The 19,777-nt window shown below is 38.2% G+C and overlaps 1 pseudogene across 1 annotated transcript; it reads right to left on the reverse strand.

Annotated features, from left to right (window-relative positions):
- Window positions 1–18,441: 18,441 nt before the first annotated feature.
- LOC103276914 lies at window positions 18,442–18,901 on the reverse strand (annotated as a pseudogene). The gene has a single exon (XR_505399.1). The product of XR_505399.1 is annotated as a 40S ribosomal protein S15a pseudogene (transcript).
- Between the last annotated feature and the right edge of the window lie 876 nt (window positions 18,902–19,777).

Raw genomic sequence — 19,777 nt, forward strand, 5'->3', positions numbered from 1 at the left:
AGTTTGCGCTGAGTGACTGGGCTGACTGGGCTCGGGTGCTCCCACGGCAAGCCCAAGCTTTAGGTTGCGACCTGCCCTACAAGACCGCTGGAGAAAGCCCAGAGTGACTAGAGCTCCTGAGTCTTCCGGGACAATTCCAGCTTTATTTTTCATCAATACATTTTGTTAAATGTGCCACAAGATGAGACTTTTTATGCCTTTGTAAGGCCTTCGATGTAAATAAACTCATGTTGAAACAATTTCTCCCCCCTCCCAAAATAAAATAAAATAGCAATGAGAAAATATAAGATCTTTGGGAATAAGTCTTAAAAAACTGTGCAGAATCTGTTTGGAGAAATTATAAAACTTCATGGAAATACATGAAAGAAGACTTAATTTGTAAATTTATCAGATATACAGATAGGAAGATGCACTATTATAAATATTTTAATTCTTCCTAATCTTATCCATACAGTCAATGCAATGCCAGTAAAAATAAAAATAAACCTCAGTAGAAATTTTTAATGGACACATTTTTTATGTATATCAAAGAACAAAAAGCCCAGAATAGACAGTAAGGTAAGGAGATTTCTTCCCCCATCAATACTTATTAAAAAACTTTACTAATTATGACAGTGTGGTATTAGTACAACCTGTTGTTATAAACAGAAGAAAAAGAAAACAGAAACTGATAAACATACATGTATTGATACTTGATATATCACAGAGATACGATTTGATAAATGTTGCTGAGGCAATTAGTTGCCTATATGGAAAAAAATTGTTTCCCACCTTATACCATTTCAGGATCATTTTCAGATATATCCAATTTTCATATGTGAAAGACAAAATTTTAAAGAATTTAGAAAGAAATATAGAAAGATATGCCTTGACTTTGGTATGAGGAAAACAATTTTTAAACAAAGAAGCCAACTTAGCTTATTTAGGCTGCCATACAAAATACTATACACTGGGTAGTTTATAAACAATAGCATTTATTTCTCACAGTTCTGGAGGCTGAAAAGGTTAAGGCACTGGCAAATTAAGTGTCTGGTGAAGGCTAGCTTTCTGGCTCATTGATTATCTTTTTTTTCTTGCTGTGTCCTCATGTGTTAGAAGGGGTGAATGATCTCTCTAGACCTCTTTTATAAGGGTACTAATCCCATTCATGAGTTCTCCATACCCATGACCTAATCACCTCCCAAAAGCTCCACCTAATGCCATCACCTTCAACATAATGATTTCAACATATGAATATGGAGATACACAAATATTTAGACAATAGCAGAAGCACTAAGCATAAAAGAAAAGATTGATCAATTTGCCTATATTCACATCAAGAACTTTCTGTCCTTCAAATATTACAATAAACAGTGTATAAAGGCTAACCCAAAAAAGGTGAGAAAATATTTGTAACTAATTTAGTCAATATATAAAAATATCTACTTGTTTACAAAAAAAGAAAAACAACTAAGTAGAAAAATGTCTAAAAACATGAGCAGGTGTTTTCTAAAAGGGGAGACAAGGATGACCAATAATCACATGAGAAGGCGCCCAGCTTTATTAGTAGCCAGAAAAATGAAAACTAAAACTACAACAAAATGCTATTTTCCATCTATTAAACTGACAAAAAGTAAAAAATCTGAAATATCAAGTGCTGGCAATTATATGGATAAAATATACTTTATATACTACTGGTGGGGACATAAATTGTAAGAATTCTGCAGAACAGTTTGGCATTATCTTGTGGGGAAAGTATTCACATGACTTGCAATATAGCAATTCCACTCCTAGGTATAGTCTCCCAGAGAAACTCTGCATATGTTCACCAATACTTAAGTAAAAGATTTCTGTAAAGTCATGGAAAAAGAGTCATAGAAGTGCTATTTATAATAGAAGAAATGAAATAACCCAAGTGCTTGTCTACAGGGGACTGGAATTAGATTATAGTCACACAATGGGATAAGATGGATTAATTTTTTTTAAATGGTAAACAAGAAAAAAAGTGACAGAGGACTACATATATTTTGACTCTGTTTTTATAAACTGTACAAACAAAACTAAATAATATATAGTTTAAAGGAGTACATTTTTAAAATTTTTAATTTTAAAGACATGGGGTACAGTTCAGGGTTAGGAATATAAATGTTCATTATGCAGGTACCCTTGTTGATGAGGTGTGCCCCCCCCCGGTCAGATTCCCACTACTGCCAATCCCACTTCCTCCCCGAGGAATACATTTATATATGATAAAACTCTGCAAAGCAAGGAAATGACCAAGCAAATTCAAGATAGGGTTCACCTCTGTGTTATAGACAACGTGCTGGGATAGTAGAAAATAATATTTTAGCCAGGCTCAGTGGCTCAGCCTGTAATCCCGCGCCTTTGGGTGGCTGAGGTGAGTGGATTGCCTGAGCCCGTGGGTTCGAGAACCGCCTGGGCAGCAAGACTTCATCTCTACAATAAATCAAAAAATCAGTCGGGTGTGGTAGCGCATGCCTGTAATTCCGGCTACTTGGAAGGCTGAGGCGGACGGATCGCCGGCGCCCAGCAGGTCGAGGCTGCGGTGGCCAGGAGCGGCCACTGCACTCCAGTCTGGGCGACACAGTGAGACTCCAACTCAAAAAAAAAAAAAGAAAAGAATATTTTTAGAAGCAACAATCATGTAAAAATTCTGATCTTTAGTGAGCTGGAAAGTTTAAAGAAGTCTATTTTATTACTATGTTTCCATGTGTCAGATATTAAACAATAGCCAAATTTAAAGGTCACATTTATACCAAGAGAAAAATATATGGAACAAGAACATTAAATACTTCTGATTATTTTTAAATGAAGGAAGTTATTATTCACTGCTAAAAAGAAACAAGCTATCAAGTCATGAAAAGACAAGAAGGAACCTTAAATACATATTACTAAGAAGCCAATCTGAAAAGGCTATGTACTACATGATTCCAATTATATGACATTCTGGAAAAGACAGAACTATGGAGACAGTAAAAAGATCAGTGGTTCCCAGGTGTTAGAAGGAAGAAGGGATGATTAGGTGGAGCACAAGGAATTTTTTTGGCAGAAAACCTATTCTGTGTGATTCTCTAATGGTGAATGCACGCCATTATACATTTGTCCAAACTCACAGAATATACAACACCAAGATGAACCTTTGAATTTTGAACTTTGGGTAATAATAATGGAATTATGAACTTTGGGTGATAATGATGTATCAATGAAGATTCATTGGTCGCAACAAATGTATCACTCTAGTCCAGGATGCTGATAGTGGAGGAGGCTATGGATGGGAAAGCAGGGGTATGTTGGAACTCTCTCTGCTTTATGTTCAGTTTGGCTGCAATCCTTAAACGGCTCTAAACAATAAAGTCTATTAAAAAGGTGGAAGGGAAATGAAGAAGGATTTCTGAAGCAAGAAAAGGAGAAAAGTATTTAGTTGTCCTTAGATTTCTCACAGCAGAATTTAGTATCAGAGACAGTACAGAAATATCCACACAGTTCTCTGAGAAAGAAAAGTTTGGCCCAGCCAATTGCCATTCACATTTAAACACAAAAAGCATTCTCACATTTAAAAGCCTAGGAACACAGCACTCATGAGCCTTTCCTGGAACCAATATCTACCCGGTGCCAAAATCCGGACAACTGGAGATGAAGCAAAGAGATCTGATATTCGGAAGTCATTGTGAAGAGTATTGGATCCATCTGAATATAGAACTAAGAATAACAGCTGAAAGGCTTATGATCACAAAACAAAACGAAAGGCAATTGTCAACTCAGGCAAAAACATAACAAAAAACTAAAGAAGAAAAAACAACAAACAAATAGTAGGTGTGAGAGGGGAGGAGAGTAGCCCTGTTAGCCCCTCTATTTCATAGTAGGATATCATATTGTTGGCAACTGAACTAGCCACCTATATACCTCCACACACTCACTCACTCATTTTACAGCATTCATGGTGCAATTTCTTATTTAAAAGGCTCTTTCTCAAATTAATACCTTGTGTAGTGAAGAAAGATATTGTAAAAATTCACAATTCCTTCTGTTGTACTTATTTTTTTTCTCTTCTGTTAAATCAAAGAAAAAAATAATCCTTTTTTGTCTTTAAAATACTATGTATAGTGTTATCCCATTTTTATCAACTGATTTTTCTTCCTATGTGTCCATATAACTTCTGTGATTTCTTTCATCTATATGGATGCTCACCCAGTAGCACTGGTATTTTCTGGTAGTAGTACTCGAGGTGACTTGTTGTTTTCTTTTTTATATATTTTTTTGTTCTTTGAATTATTTCTAATATGTGTTTGTTTTTCTTTAACAATAACAACAGTGTAATTTAAAAGTATTTATTTTTGTTAAATGGATGAATAAGACATTTCAAGGTTTTCTATTAGAGCAGATTAATTTAGTGTTGCGGTAATGCATAAGACTGCAATCTTCTTATAAGGAAAACTTCTTTCTATATTATGTTTACAACCCTCACAGCATCTTGCACAAAGCAAATGTTAAATAAATGTCTCTTAAATAAAATTTCATATTATTTTTCTACTTTTCCTTTAGATTTAAGAATATCCTGAGAAAAAACACCTCCAAGAAATTATCATTTAAGTACTCCTCCAAAAAGATTCCTATTAAAGTTCATTGGCTTTATCTCCTCAAAAAATAACTTTCTCAATTTGTGTGTAGGTTGACACTGGACAATCATCTTTTAAATCTACACTCAAGCAAAATATTTCTTGCTTTGTTTCTTAATTCATTCAACAAGTATTTTTTTGAGCATATATTATGTGTAAGTATCATTTCATGTGTGCATACAACGAAGGACAAAAAAAAATCCTTTTACAGAAGGAGTTTATGTTTTAGTAGGAGAACACCCACAAGAAGTAAAAAAACAAATATATAAATTCTCAGCTGATGATAATGCTATGAGAAAATAATATAGGTAAGAGGAAAAAATGACGAAGTAGGGGACATAGGGTGGTCTCAGAAGACCTCTTTGATAAGGTGACAGGTGAGCAAAAGACATGGATGGCCTGAAGGAGTGAAGTATGTGGACATCTTGGGGAGGATCCTTCCAAACAAAGACTCATCAAGTGCAGAGTTCAAGGGGGTGATCACAGGTGCTGGCCTGAGCAAAGAAATAAATGGAGGTACCATTTAACGAGATGAAAAACAGGTTTGACAGGATGGGTGGGACAGGAGTATATGGGAAATTAAGAGTTTGGTTTTAGATGTGTTTAGTTTGAGATGCCTATTAGGCAACCAAACTGAAGGGTTGAGTAAACAATTGGATAGATGAGTCTGAAAGCCAAAATACATGTTGAGTAAATCGTTAGATATATGAGACTTCAGGTCAAAGCACATGTATAATTAAATTTAAAATACATATAAAGCTGAGTCATGTAACACAGGTTAAAATAATAATGAGTATTCCTTCATGTCGAAGAGTCCACTACTTTTGAAACATAAAATAGGTTTCAAAATCTGTTTTCTTTCTATGCAATTTGCTCTTTCAGTGTGTATGCAGGAAGAAAAACTTCTGGTTCAAAGCTATGACAGGGTTGTCCTTCTGCAGGATATTTTTAAACAGCAAAGCAGGAGCTAATCAATAAGGCTGAAGGGAGGTAAAAGCCTTTGACTTTTTGAACTCTGTGCTTGCTGGCCTGACTGTGCACGGCATCCTGTTGCACCCAGCATTTTATAAGCACGAAGGCCCTGCAGCTTGAAGAGTCACTGTGTCCTTGGAGCTAGTGCTTGGTCAAGCCAGTTTGCTCCTGCAGGGAGCCAGAATAACAAAGAGGAAACTCTACCAATTATTGAATGATGGTGGGCTGAGGACAAGCTGTGCAGAGGCACCTTAAGACCCAAACATTCCGTTCCCTCTCCCCTTTTGCTTGCATTCCCTCAAACGCCAATGTTTCATGTTGATGCTAGTCCCTCAGCCTTAGCAACACCTGTTCCTTATCTCTCTCCTCCCACCTCTTACTAAAGCTGGGTTTGGGGGATCAATGACTTTCAGTTAGACTCAACGTTGTGATGCCAGGCCAAAATCTAACTTCAGCAGCAGGCAAAACTTGTGACCTTGTAAACACCCAAGCAAAGAATGGAATATTCTTTTTTTAAACTTTTATTTTAAAGATGTGGGGCACAATTCAGGGTTAGATATACAAGTGGTCATTGTACAGGTGAAGTTTGGCCTCACTTTGGCCCCCACTTCACCTGGTTTGAGATCAGGTACCCTTATGGATGCAGTGTACCCCCTTGCTCCCTCCCCAGCAGGTTCTCACTACTGCCAATCCCTTTCTTATAGTATTATGATAATTGTTCAGGGTCCACTTATGAGTGAGAACATGTGGTTCGCAGTTCTTTGTTTCTGTGATAGATCACTGAGTATTACAGATCCTAGATCCATCCAAGTTGCTGCGAAGTTCATGATTTTGTACTTCTTTATGGCTGCATAATATTCCATTATGTATATATATGCATTTATTTGATAATTAATGAGACTGAGCATTTTTTCATGTATCTGTGGACTGCTCATATGTCTTCTTTTAAGAAGTGTCTATTCATATCTTTTGCCCAATTTTTAATAGGGCTGCTTGTTTTTTTCTTTTTGGCATGTTTGAGTTCCTTGTAGATCCTAGATATTAGGCCTTTGCCAGATATACAGTTGGCAAATACTTTTTCCCAGTCTGTGGGCTGTCTCCCCACTCTCTCAATGGTTTCTTTGGCTTTGCAGAAGCTTGTCAGTTTGTTAAAGTCCCACTTGTTTATCTTATCTCTTATGACATGGGCCTTGGGGTTTTGATCAGGAATTAGTTGCCAGTTCCAATTTCCATAATTATGTCTCCAGTATTTTCTAAGGTTCTGATAGTTTGAGGTTTTAAGTTTATGTCTTTGAGTTATTTAGAGTTGATTTTTTTTTTTTTTGAGTTGGAGTCTCACTCTGTCACCCAGACCGGAATGCAGTGGCCGCTCCCAGCCACTGCAGCCTCAACCTACTGGGCTCCGGTGATCCTTCCACCTCAGCCTTCCAAGTAGCCGGAATTACAGGTGCGCGCTACCATGCCAGGCTAATTTTTGATTTATTGTAGAGATGCAGTCTACGCCAAGTTGCCCAGGCAGGTCTCGAACCCACAGGTTCAGGCAATCCACTCACCTTGGCCTCCCAAAGCACTGGGATTACAGGCTGAGCTACCAAGCCTGGCTGAATTGATTTTTATGTGTGGTGATAGGTAGGGGTCTTGTTTTAATCTTCTGCATGTGGTTAGCCAGTTTACCAAACACCATTTACAGAGTATGGAATATTCTAACCCTTCCTATCTAGAAAATGAGTACTATTCCCACATACCTCATAAAAAGGCAGAAATACACATCACATAAAATTTTCATTACCAGGATGTCTAAATATAGGGATAAATGATAGGAAGGCATTACTTATTTGGAATCAAGAAGTTATATATTATATCCAGTGTGCAGAATTTGTAAGTAAAATCAAATGTAAAATGAGGTTTCTATGACCCTTGGAGAGCTCAAGGTTGACATAAACTCAACCCCTTCCCCGCATTCCATGACCAGAGACAATTCAAAATCTTCCTCCATGACTTCAGTTGGTCCTAAAAATCTTTCATTCTTCGTGGTCTCCTCTTCCTGATACCTGTATCCACTTGCACTGTCTCTTTTTCCCCCTTCATCAACTAATACTCAAAACTGAAGTCTTTCGTTGATTTTCACAAAAAGAGATTCACTCTCCCAAAGCAAGTGTTGGGTTTAGTGACTTTTCTCGAAATTCTGAAGGTAGCAAGGAAGGGCCCATGTTCACTACACAGCACTGGCAATCTCACTGCCTGTATGCCTGCTGTCTTCCTCTTCTTCACCTCCAAAGTCAAATGCACTCTCTACTGGTCTCAAACAGAGACCAAATCTCTACTGGTCTCAAGCAGAGTAGCTGTGTTTATTATCTCTCCCCAAAGACTAGACACTAACCAGAAGCCATGCCCCATAGGGACACCACTCTTACCCCAACAAATTTGTGAATGTCTTAATCGCAATAAAAAGCAGCTCTCTCCTTAAGTGAAAATCTAAAATTAGCTGCCAAAGCCCATAATTTTTCTATTTTATTATATCAGACTTGAATTACTTTTCTATTATGTAAAACCTGCTTTTTGGTGAGAGGGAGATTAGCACGTAAGTTAGAACAGTGTTTCTTAACCCTATGTCCAGAGTACTACTGAGTCCTATAATATGCCTTTTGGCATGGATGCCACTTTTCTAGTGGACCAGTTGTTCTCCGTCTTAGCTATTCATTAGTATTACTTGATGTGCTTCCAAAAATCTTAATGGCCAGGCTCACCCTAAGCCACTTTCTTATGCGTGGGACCCAGGCATTAACACATTTTAAAGCTCCCCAGGTAATTCTTATGTGCAATCAATGATAAGAACCATTATATTAGATCTTAAAAAATTATCTAAACAGAAGAAAGAAATAGGGAATTAAAAAGGAGTTTGAGGTCAGGTGATCTTTATATGTAAGCAAGAGTCTGAAGAAGCAGACAAAGTGAAGTAGCAAAAAAACCTTCAACAAGAGATAGGCAGCAAAGTTCTAATTACTGCACACAAAACCAAGACTGAGAACCACATAGTCCAGCATGTACACCAAGATATTTCAACTTACTCTACTAGGGATTGCTATGGTTTAAATGTTTTCATTCCCTCCTAACTCCATGTTGAAACTTAATCTCCTGTGCAACAGCATTGAGGTGACTGAGTCACGAGGGCCCTCATGAACAGAATTAGTTGCCCTTGTAAAAAGGCTTGAGGAGGAAGTTCATACTCTTTTCCATCTCTTCCATTTCTTCTGCCATGTGAGGATACAGAGTTCCTTCTTCCACAGAATGCAGCAGTTGGGCATTATCTTAAAAACTAGAAGAATGGCCCTCGCTAACTGGAACCTTGATCATGGACTTCCAAGCCTTCACAACTGTGAAATACAAATTTCACTAGTTTATAAATCATCTAATCTGTGGTATTTTTTTTTTTTTTTGAGTTGGAGTCTCACTCTGTCGCCCAGATTGGAGTGCAGTGGCTGCTCCCGGCCACCACAGCCTTGACCTGCTGGGCTCCGGCCATCCTTCCGCCTCAGCCTTCCAAGTAGCTGGAACTACAGGTGTGCGCTACCACGCCCGGCTAATTTTTGATTTATTGTAGAGATGAGGTCTCGCCAAGTTGTCCAGGCGGGTCTCGAACCCGCGGGCTCAGGCAATCCACTCACCTCAGCCTCCCAAAAGTGCGGGATTATAGGCTGAGCCATGGAGCCCGGCTATCTGTGGTATTTTTTTTATAGCAGCACAAATGTACTAAGACAGGGATCTTTCCCTATTTTTAAAAAACTGCCTAATATAATAAAACTTGTTGGGGGAAAGGGCAGATAGAATTTGTTTGGCAAAATGTACAGCATACCCAACTCAACTAGAATTTGTCTATGCGGCATTAATTTTCTTCTGTCTCTTCTTTTCATCTTATTTCTCTTTTTCTGCCACCTAATTATTCAAGTCTACTTGATTCTCTCCTGCTTTCCTAAGTTCCAATCACTTATCTTAATGCATGAACAGTTAATGCAATAAATACATTTATTTTATTAATCTATCATAATTTATTAAACACACAATGATAGACATTATGCTCATTATTCACTTGTTTCTGTTTTAGAACCATCTCTCCACACTCCATCACTTGTAGAGTAATATAAATGAATATTTTTCTTTATATTGTTTTCTTGTTAAATAAAATATTACTGCTTTATTCATTTATAAAACCAAATGTGAAATTGGGAAGCATATAATGACTATGTCAGGTTTATGTTGTCCCTCCCATGTAAGCACTATAAAAGTTTGCAATATGATTATTTTCTAGATGTACTCCTATTTTTCAGTGGAAAGAAAATCTTGAATGTTGAAGTGGCAGGTATGTCAAATATAAATCTTTCTTTATGACTTAATGTCACCAGTAATTTATTCTCAGAAACTGACATTGATAACCCTCATTCTATTCACCCCTATTCTCTGCTCAGTATAATTGTGTGAGATAGATACGATGTTATTCTTATCTTCATTAGACTTGATTGATGACTGTTGTTTTTCTTCTTTTTTATTTTAAAATGTGGGGTACAATTCAGGACTCGGTATACAAGCGGTCATCATACAGGTAAAGTTTGAGCCTTCCTTTGGTCCCCACTTTGCCTGGTTCGAGATCGGATACTCTTATTGATGCTGTGTCTCCCCACTCCCTCCCCTGGAAGTAACCTGCTACCACCAATCCCTTTCTTACAGTACTATGGTAAATGTTCAGGGTCCGCTTATGGAGTGCGAACATGTGGTACTCATTTCTTTGTTTCTGTGATAGATCACTGAGTATTATAGACTCTAAATCCATCCAAGTAGCTGTAAAGTCCATATGTTTGTCCTTCTTTATGGATGCATAATATTCCATCATGTATATGTACCACATTTTTTAAATCCAGCCCAGCTTCGATGGGCAGTATGGTCGTTTCCATGTTTTTGTTATTGTGAATAGAGCTGCCACATTCGTGTGCAGGTATATTTTTTGTAGAATGATTGAGTTCCTCCAGGTATATTCCCAGGAGGAGGACCGCTGGGTCATATAAAAGGCCAATTTTTAGTTCTTTTAGATATCACCACACTGTTTTCCATAGAAGTTGAACTAGTTAGCATTCCTACCAGCAGTGTAGAAGCATTCCCTTTTCTCCACATCCTCGCCAGAATCTGTTGTTGTTTGTTTTATTAATGAAGGCCATTCTTACTGGAGTTAGGTGTTATTTCAGTTTGATTTCAATTTGCATTTATCTGATGATTAGTGAAACTGAGCACTTTTTCATAAGTCTGCTGGCTGCCCATATATCTTCTTTGGAGAAGTGTCTATTCATATCTTTTGCACACTTTTTAATGGGACTGTTTGTCTTTTTTCCTTTTGGCATGTTTGAGTTCCTTGATCCTGGATTTTAGGCCTTTGTCAAGATATACATACAGTTGGCAAATATTTTTTCCCATTCTGTGGTCTGTCTCCCCACTGTCCATCGTTTCTTTTGCTTTGCAGAGGCTTTTCGATTTAATGTGGTTCCACTTGTCTATCTTATCTCTTATGGCATGGACATCTGGGTTTTGATCAAAAATTGGTTGCCAGCTCTGATTTCCATAATAGTTTGAAATTTTACGTTTAGGTCTCTGATTCATTTACAGTTGATTTTTATGTATGGTAATAGGTAGGGGTCCTGTTTCAAACTTCTGCATGTGGTCAGCCAGTTTTTCCAGCACCATTTACTGAATAGGTTCTTCTCTCCCCAATGGTTGTTGGTGGAGGCTTTGTTGAAGATGAGTTAGTTGAGGAATTGAGGTTTTGCTTCTAGAATTTCAATCCTGTTCCATTAGTCCATATGCCTGTTCTTGTACCAATACCAGGCTGTTTTAATTATTGTAGCCTTATAGTAAAGTTTAAAGTCTGGAAGTGTGATACTTCCTGCTTTGTTTTATTTGCTGAGGATTGTTTTGGCTATTCATGGTCATTTATGTTTCCATATGAATTTCTGAATTGTCATTCCAGGTCTGAGAAAAATGATGTTAGTAATTTAATGGGTATTGAGTTGAATCTGTAGATTGTCTTTGGTAGGATGGACATCTTAACAATATTGATTCTTCCTGTCCATGAGCATGGAATGTTTTTCTAATTGTTTGTGTCTTCTTGGATTTCTTTGAACAGTGTTTTGTAGTTTTCATTGTAAATATCTTTCACTTCTCTGGTTAGGAAGATGCTGTGTTAATTTTGTGTGTGTGTGTGGCTATTATGAAGGTGATTATATACTTTTTATTTGGTTCTCTGCCTGTTTGTTGTTAGTGTAGAAGAATGCAACTGTCTTTTGCACATTTATTTTGCATCCCGAGACTTTGCCAAAGTCCTAATCAGTGCAAGGAGGTTTTTGACAGATTCTGTTGGATTTTCTAGGTATAGAATCATATCATCAACATATCTTTTCCTATTTGGATACTCCTGATTTCCTTCTCTTGTCTAATTGCTCTAGCTAGGACTTCCAACACAATGTTAAACAGAGGCGATGAGAGTGGGCAGCTTTGTCTTGTTCCAGTTTTCAGGGGAAATGCTTCCAATTTCTGCCCATTTAGCAATATATTGGTTGTGAGTCTATAGTAGATGCCATTTCCTATTTTAAATTGTGTTCTTTCTATGCCTAGGTGTTCAAGGGCTTTTATCAAGAAGCGATGCTGGATTTTATCAAAAACTTTTTCTGCATCTAATAATACAATGGTGCGGCTCTTATTTTTACATCTTCTGATGTATTTAGTTGCATTTATGGTCTTGCGGATGTTGAACCAGTCCTGCAACCCAGTGATGAAGCCTACTTGGTCATGGTGGATGATTTTTGAGGTGTGTCATTAGATTGATTTGCTAGGATCTTGTTGAGAATTTTTGCATCTATGTTCATCAGGGATATTGGACGGTATTTCTGTTGCGGTTTTTTTTGTTGCTGTTGGATCTTTACCCAGTTTGAATATCAGTGAGATGTTAACTTTGCAAAATGATTTGAGGAGAATTCTGTCTTTCTCAATTGCCTGGAATATTTTCAATAGGATTAGTATCAGCTCCTCCTTGTATGTTTTGTAGAATTCTGCTGGAAAGCTGTCCGATCCAAGGCTTTTTTTGGAGGTAGTTTTCTTATGATGGAGTCAGTTCCCTGGGTAGTTATTGATCTATTTAGTGTCTCAACATCTTCTTTCAACTTTGGAAAGCTGTGTGATATCAGAAAGTCCTCCATTTCATTCAAGTTATCAAATTTGTTTCCACACAGGCATGCATAGTAATCTCTGATAATCTTTTGTATTTCTTTAGCGTCAGTTGTGATTGGATCTTTTGCATTTCTGTTTTGCACTTCCTTGGGTTTTTTTTCCCCTCTTTTTCTTGTTATTCTGGCGAGGGGTCCATCAATCTTCATTATCCTTTCAAAGAACCAGCTTTTTTTTGTTGATTTTTTCCTATGATATTTTTGTCTTCTATGTCTTGTATTTGCTTTTATTTTGTTGATCAGAATTCTTCTGCTAAAGTTAGAGTGTTGGTGGTCTTGTCTTTCGAGCTTCCTTAGGTGATTTCTTAGGCTGTTAACATGTGTTCTTTCCATTTTCTTGATATGTGTTCATAGAGGTATAAATTCCCCTCTTAAAACTGATTTCATGGCATCCCAGAAGTTTTGGTAAGATGTTTCATCATTTTCATTTGTTCCCAGTAATCATTTAATTTTTGTTTCAATTTCTGCACTGACCTATGAGTCATTCAGCATCATGCTTTTTAAAGTCCATGTCTTTGTGGGGTTTGGGGCAATTTTGATAGTGTTGATATTTATTTTTATTCCCCTGTGGTCTGAGAAGGTGCATGGCAGTATTTCAATCTTATAAAATTTGTTTATGCCTTATTTATGGCTGAGGATGTGATTGATATTGGAGTACATTCCATGTGGTGATGCGTAGAATGTATATTCTGTGGTTGTTGGGTGTAGTGTTCGTAGGTATCTATTAAGTCCATTCATTCAAGTGTCAAATTGAGGTCCCAGGTCTCTTTTGTGATTTTTTGCCTAGATGATCTATTTAGAGTTGTTAGTGGGGTATTTAAGTCCCCAGGTATAATAATATTAGAGTTAATATCTTTTTAAAGTTTACTTAGTAGTTGCTTTATAAATACTGGTGCTTCTGTATTGGGCGCATACATGTTTAGGATGGATATTTCTTGTTGATGAATTCAACCTTTTATCATTATGTAGTGTCCTTCTGTAACTTTTTAAATTTTTGATAGTGTAAAGGTTTTTTGTATAATATTAAGATTATGACTCCTACCTTCTTTTGTGATCCATTTACCTGGAAATTCATTTTCCACCCTCTTACTTTGAGTCTGTGTGCATCCTTTGTGGTCAGATGAGTTTCCTGGATGCAGCAAATTATTGGGTCATTTAAAAAATATCGTTTGCCATTCTATGTCTTTTCAGTGGTGCATTTAGTCCATTCACATTCAGGTTGATTATTGAAATGTGAGTGTTTATCCCCATCATAAGTTTCTTATAAAGTTTTTTCTTTGTTTTCTTTTAACTTTTTGGTTGATGCATGTTTGTATTTTCAAGTTTGCAGTTGTGATGTATTCTCTGTTGATTCTGTGTTCTACTGTTTTCTTGGGAAGTGTGTGGTCATTCTTTTTTTTCTTTCTTCTGTGCTTAATACCTTATTAAGTGTCTCCTATAGAGCTGACCTGAAAGCTGCATAATCTCTTAGGGATGAATGCCTGGGAAAGATTTTAATTCTCCATTGAGATGAAGCTGAGCTTGGCTGGGGAGGAAATTCTTGGTTGAAATTGTTTATCTTTGAGGACTTGAAAATTGGACTCCAGCCCCTTCTAGCTTATAGTGTTTCTGCCAATAGGTCTGCTGCTATTTTGATTGGTCTTCCCCTGTAGATAGTTTAACTTTTCTCTCTTGCTGCCTTTATGGTTTTTTCTTTTGTACCTACTTTGTGTAGGTGAATTACTATGTGTTTAGACATTGGTCCTCTCCTTTGATATTGTGGCGGTTCTCTGTGTCTCTTGTGTTTGGATGGTCACATCTCTGGTGAGATGGGAAAGTTTTTCTTGGGTAACCTCCTGGAATACTTGTTCCAAGGTATTCTCTGTTTTCCTTTCTTCTTCTGGAATACCAATCAGGTGTATTTTAACCTCTTGATATAATCACACATCTCTTGGAAGCTTTGTTCTTTCTTTCTGAGTTTTCTTTCTATATTTTTTACAAATAGGTTTAATTCCATATTTTGGTCTTCAAGTTCTGAGATTCTTTCTTCTGCTTGGTTGATTCTGCTTTCCATGCATATCACTTTGTTATTTATTTCCTGGATGAAGTTTTTTATGACCAAAATCTCTGTTACAAGTTCTTTCAACGTTGCTACTTGTCTTTCTTGAGTCTTATTCACTCTTTCCATCCATTCCCTAATCCCGGCAGAATTATGGGGCCAGTTGTTGCTGATTCCCATTGTTTTAGCTTTGAGGTCTAATTTTTCAGGTGTTTTCTCTTTGGAAAATCAATAGAGGAACACTGGGAATTACCTGTGTTCTTCCATTGATTTTCCTCTGTTGTAACAGATCTCTTTCTTTTCTCTTTAGTTCCATTATTCAGTGGCAGTGGGAGTGGCTTTCACTTCTGATGTTTACTCAGCTCTCCATTCTTCCTTGATCAGGGATCTGAATTTGTTCTATTTTGAAACAGGTCTGTGGGTGGGAAACTTTGCTGTCTCTTGTAGTTTTGAGAGTTAAATAAGGTGGAGGATGAGGAGCTAGGATTTAGAAACTACTTGCAAATCACTATGTTCACCTACTGAGGTAAGGTGAAACCCACTCTCCACTACCACTGAGTACTGAGCACTCTCCACTCCACCTACTGAGGTATGGTGAAACCCACTCTCCACTACCACTGTATGTGATGATGCAGTCGGTACATGTGTATACTCCCTAAGTCCAAGACATGGTAACAACAAGGAAGAGAACAGAGAAAAGTAAAATGAAATAGGATGGTCAAAAGATAGAAAAATAATAAACAAAAAACCCCAGAAAAGCAAACTCAGAAACCAAAACAAAACAAAAAAAATTTAAGCACGCACACACATACCCCCCCCCGAAAAAAACCTGGAAAAACAAAGCAAAACAAAAAACAGGAAAGCCAAACACTCACACAAGCACACACATCAAAACAAACTGGAAAACAAAACAAAACAAAAAACAGGAAAGCCAAACACACACACACACACACACACACACACACACACACACACACACACACAAAACACAAAACACAAAATTAAAGCAGAAGAAAAGAGAAAAAAAATAAGGGTAATACAAATTGAACCCTCACATATACACTCACATACACATTAAGCTCAAAAAAAGAAGAACAAAAAAACAGACCAAAAATCCTGAAAGATGAACACTCAATCATGTACACACATAACCAGAAAACAAAAAACAAAAAAGGGAAGAAAAAAGAAAAAAAAAGTTGTGGGGGAATGCAAATTGAATCCTCACATATATATTCACGCACAAAGAAAAAGAAAACAATTTTTTTTTTTTGAGTTGGAGTGTCACTCTGTCACCCAGACTGGAGTGCAGTGGCCGCTCCCAGCCACCGCAGCCTTGACCTGTTGGGCTCCGGCGATTCTTCTGCTTCAGCCTTCCAAGTAGCTGGAACTACAGGCGCGCGCTTCCACGCCCGGCTAATTTTTTTATTTATTGTAGAGATGAGGTCTCGCTACCCAGGCGGGTCTCGAACACAATTTTTTAAAAAACCCCACCTTATTGTGGCAGATTCTGTAGTCGTTCCTCTCAGCTGCTCACAGTAAGCCTCACTGCTATCTCCTGTGGAGCTATGACCACATTCACAATCTCCCCAGTGAGCGGCCCAGGAAAGGAGGAAGGGGTAGTGGGGGTGGATGAGGCATCTGTTCTCCCTTCTCATGTGGTCAGGGTCTCCCCTCTGGTGGAGAGGTGTGGGACTGTCTCCTCCCCAGGTACTGGTGGGGGCATCCCAGCCAGGCTTATCCTGGAGTAGAGTCTTCCTATCACAGCTGACTTCTAGTTTCCACCTCGGTATCGTCCCTTTCAGTCATGCTGGCCATGTGGGTCTGACGTTCAGAGGATTGCTGGGGAGGAGAGTGTTGGGTCAGCCCCAGACTCACTGCTGATCTCTTTGGGGGTCTTCCTCATCCTTTTCTGGTCATACCCTTTGTCCTATGGCTGAATCAGCATAGGGAATGGGGTACCCGAGACCCAGCACTTGTCTTGTCCCTCCAGAGTTTGTGCTTTTGAGATATTCCCTCTGGGTCACGATCAACCCCTGAGTACTTAACCCATCAGTCAAAGAGATTGGGTCTATCACTCTGAGAAAGCTGGGGCATATCCTGGCCCAGTTTATAAGATAGTGGCAGGGTGCTTGTTTCATCTTCTCCAGCTCTGCCTCTGGCTCCCTTACTGTGCTCCCTCCACAGCCCTTGCTGCCAGTGTCAGGCCAGGCACAGTGGTGGTGAGGCAGAGCCTGGAGCTGGCAGTCACTCCCTAATGTTTTTCTTTTATGAGAATACTCTGAAGGCACATTTAGATGATTTTGTTGGGTATCATTGCTTATGTCCTTACAACCACTGATATGCTCTTTTTATAAAAATGCCTACCTGAAACCCTTTGTAAAACTTATCTGCATTGTTATAATACACACATTAAAATGAACTAATTCTGCAGTGCAGTTATACTTTAGGACACTCTTACTGTCATATTCTCATGTTACAGGTAACTCACACTACAGTGTATACATGCTTGAGTTATACATGGTATAATGCATGAGCCAGATGTCCCCTTAAGGCTAGGGCACTCATCTGCCCAGCTAACCAGAAATGCTGACTGCTGATAGCTTACAACTGAGTCCTCTTCCAAGAGTTGCCCTCCATCAAAGAGATTTATTTCCCCTAACGTTCGATCCCTACTCCACAGGTAGCCTATATCCAGTCATTAGTCAAGGCAGGGCTACAGAGCTCAAGCTCTTTGTCTCAAGTCAAGACAATTGGAAAAGCCCATCTCAGTATGAGCACTTCCCATGGTTGTTTCTGAAGCCAGTTTTGCAGCTGCATTTCATTTCAACATCTCTGTCGCTCAATCTGATTCCCTCACTGTTTACAGGGGTTGGTCCTAAGAGAACTCCCAAGAAAATCTCCTGCATGCAAACCTTCACCTCAGATTCTGTTTCCCAGGAAACCAACCTAAGATGGTTGTCACATAAGTGGTCTTAGAAAAGAAACTCCAGAATGAATTTTGAAAGTGGATCACCAGATAAGCTGGTGATAATAAGGACCACATCACAAGAGCTGCTGATAGCTCTTGGCTTGATGAAGCCACACAGTTTTTCAACTTTCTTCCATTATAACAGCCTGCTGCTTCAAAGCTAATAAGGGAATATCTCTAGAGCATGCTAGCAAGACTTAATTATACATTCATGTGTATACACATATGTATATGCCATAAATATAGTAGTGTGTATATATATACATAATCTCAATCATAAGGGTGACAACCCATACCATTGCCATATTTTATTGGTCATAAGCAAGTCACAGATCTTGGCCACACTTAAAGGGAGAAGATAATATGGGATATAGCAAGAAAAATGGATTCTGGCGACAGTTTAGAATTCTGCCTACCACGGTGTTTTTAAAAAATAATTATTATTTTGCACTTAATGTCTTCAAATAAAGAAATATTTTAAATTGTAAATAATTAGCAGGAATTGTACCATTTGTCATGATATTTCACAATGTCAGTTTTTTTTTTCTTTTTTTTTTCTTTTTTTTCCTTTTTTTTTTTTTTTCTTCCACTGAGGCTTTTTATTTGTACATATGCATTACATCCCTAGAAAAAGAATCCCAGGATTTTCCCTCCTGTGTGTTTCCTTCTTGCTTCTTCGTGGTCCATGATGCCAACTGAGGTTGTCAGTACAATGAAACCAAACTGGCGGGATGGAAGCAGATTATTCTGCCACTTTTCTAGATCTTTAAGTTGCACATCAAATCTGGGGCTGATCACGCCACACTTGTTTAACCTGCCTGTGAGGTTCACAACAATTTTTCCAGCTCTGTGATCATCAATGATTTCAAATTTGCCAATGTAACCATGCTTCATCATCACAGTTAGAAACCGGACAATGACTTTGGAGCACGGCCTGATAAGAACCTGGCGTTTGCCTCTCTTTTCGGCATTGTTGATGCTCTTCAGAGCATTAGCCAGAACATTCATGCGCACCATGGCGGCACGGAAAGATGGTGGAAAGAGACACAATGTCAGTTTTAAACGCAAATGTAAATCGGATGTGAAAACACCAAAATTACACAATTTGTATTTCATGATGTTATATATATATGGCTTCGACTCATGATGTTATATGTGTATGCCTTCGACTCTTACGAGAACATTGTAAAAGTTGCATACAACTAACTTAGCTGGGCCTTTGTTTGTTTGTCTGTTTTCTGCTTGATAAGCACACATTCAACCAACCTTCTCTACTGTCAGTTTGCTGATGAGTGGGCAGTCTGAAAAGAAAAGAAACTATGGTTATCTTATCTTACCCTTTCTTTCTATGCACATCTTAAACACAAGTGGTTGACTAAACTAGGGAAGTAATCTGAATAAGGAAGGATATATTCGGGTTCCTTAGTCATTTAGTTTCTTAGAACACTATGGCCTTTTAAAAATTCTGTATCCATAGTAAGCTCTGAAAAACAGAAAATATGGCTTCTATATATTGCCAACACTCCTATTTACTCAGTCATAAACATAATATGATTAACCTTGTACTTGCTTTGAGTCTCACTGAATTCCCACATGTCATGGGTCCACCAGAGAGCCATATTCATTGGGTATCACAATCACTATATGCAAACGGGACAGCAAGGAACAGCAAACATACGAGGGGAACCCCCCCAAAAAAACAAATTTGTTTTTTGAAGGGCAGGCCTTTTTTAGTACAAGTTTCCCTTGCTAGATAAGCGTTCTGGGAACCCACCAGCATAGTGCACCAGCTAGCATTGTTATCAGAGGCTGCATTTGGCTTCAAAGAATTTCGGGGGGGGGGATTCTTTCCATGTGTTTGTCAACTTCATGATGGGTGATTTACAAGCGTACTTGTCCACATTGTGCTGAGTGTTAAGCT

This window comes from Carlito syrichta, unplaced genomic scaffold (genome assembly GCF_000164805.1).
Source record: "Carlito syrichta isolate Samal-C Ts95f unplaced genomic scaffold, Tarsius_syrichta-2.0.1 Scaffold316420, whole genome shotgun sequence".
Taxonomy (NCBI): domain Eukaryota; kingdom Metazoa; phylum Chordata; class Mammalia; order Primates; family Tarsiidae; genus Carlito; species Carlito syrichta.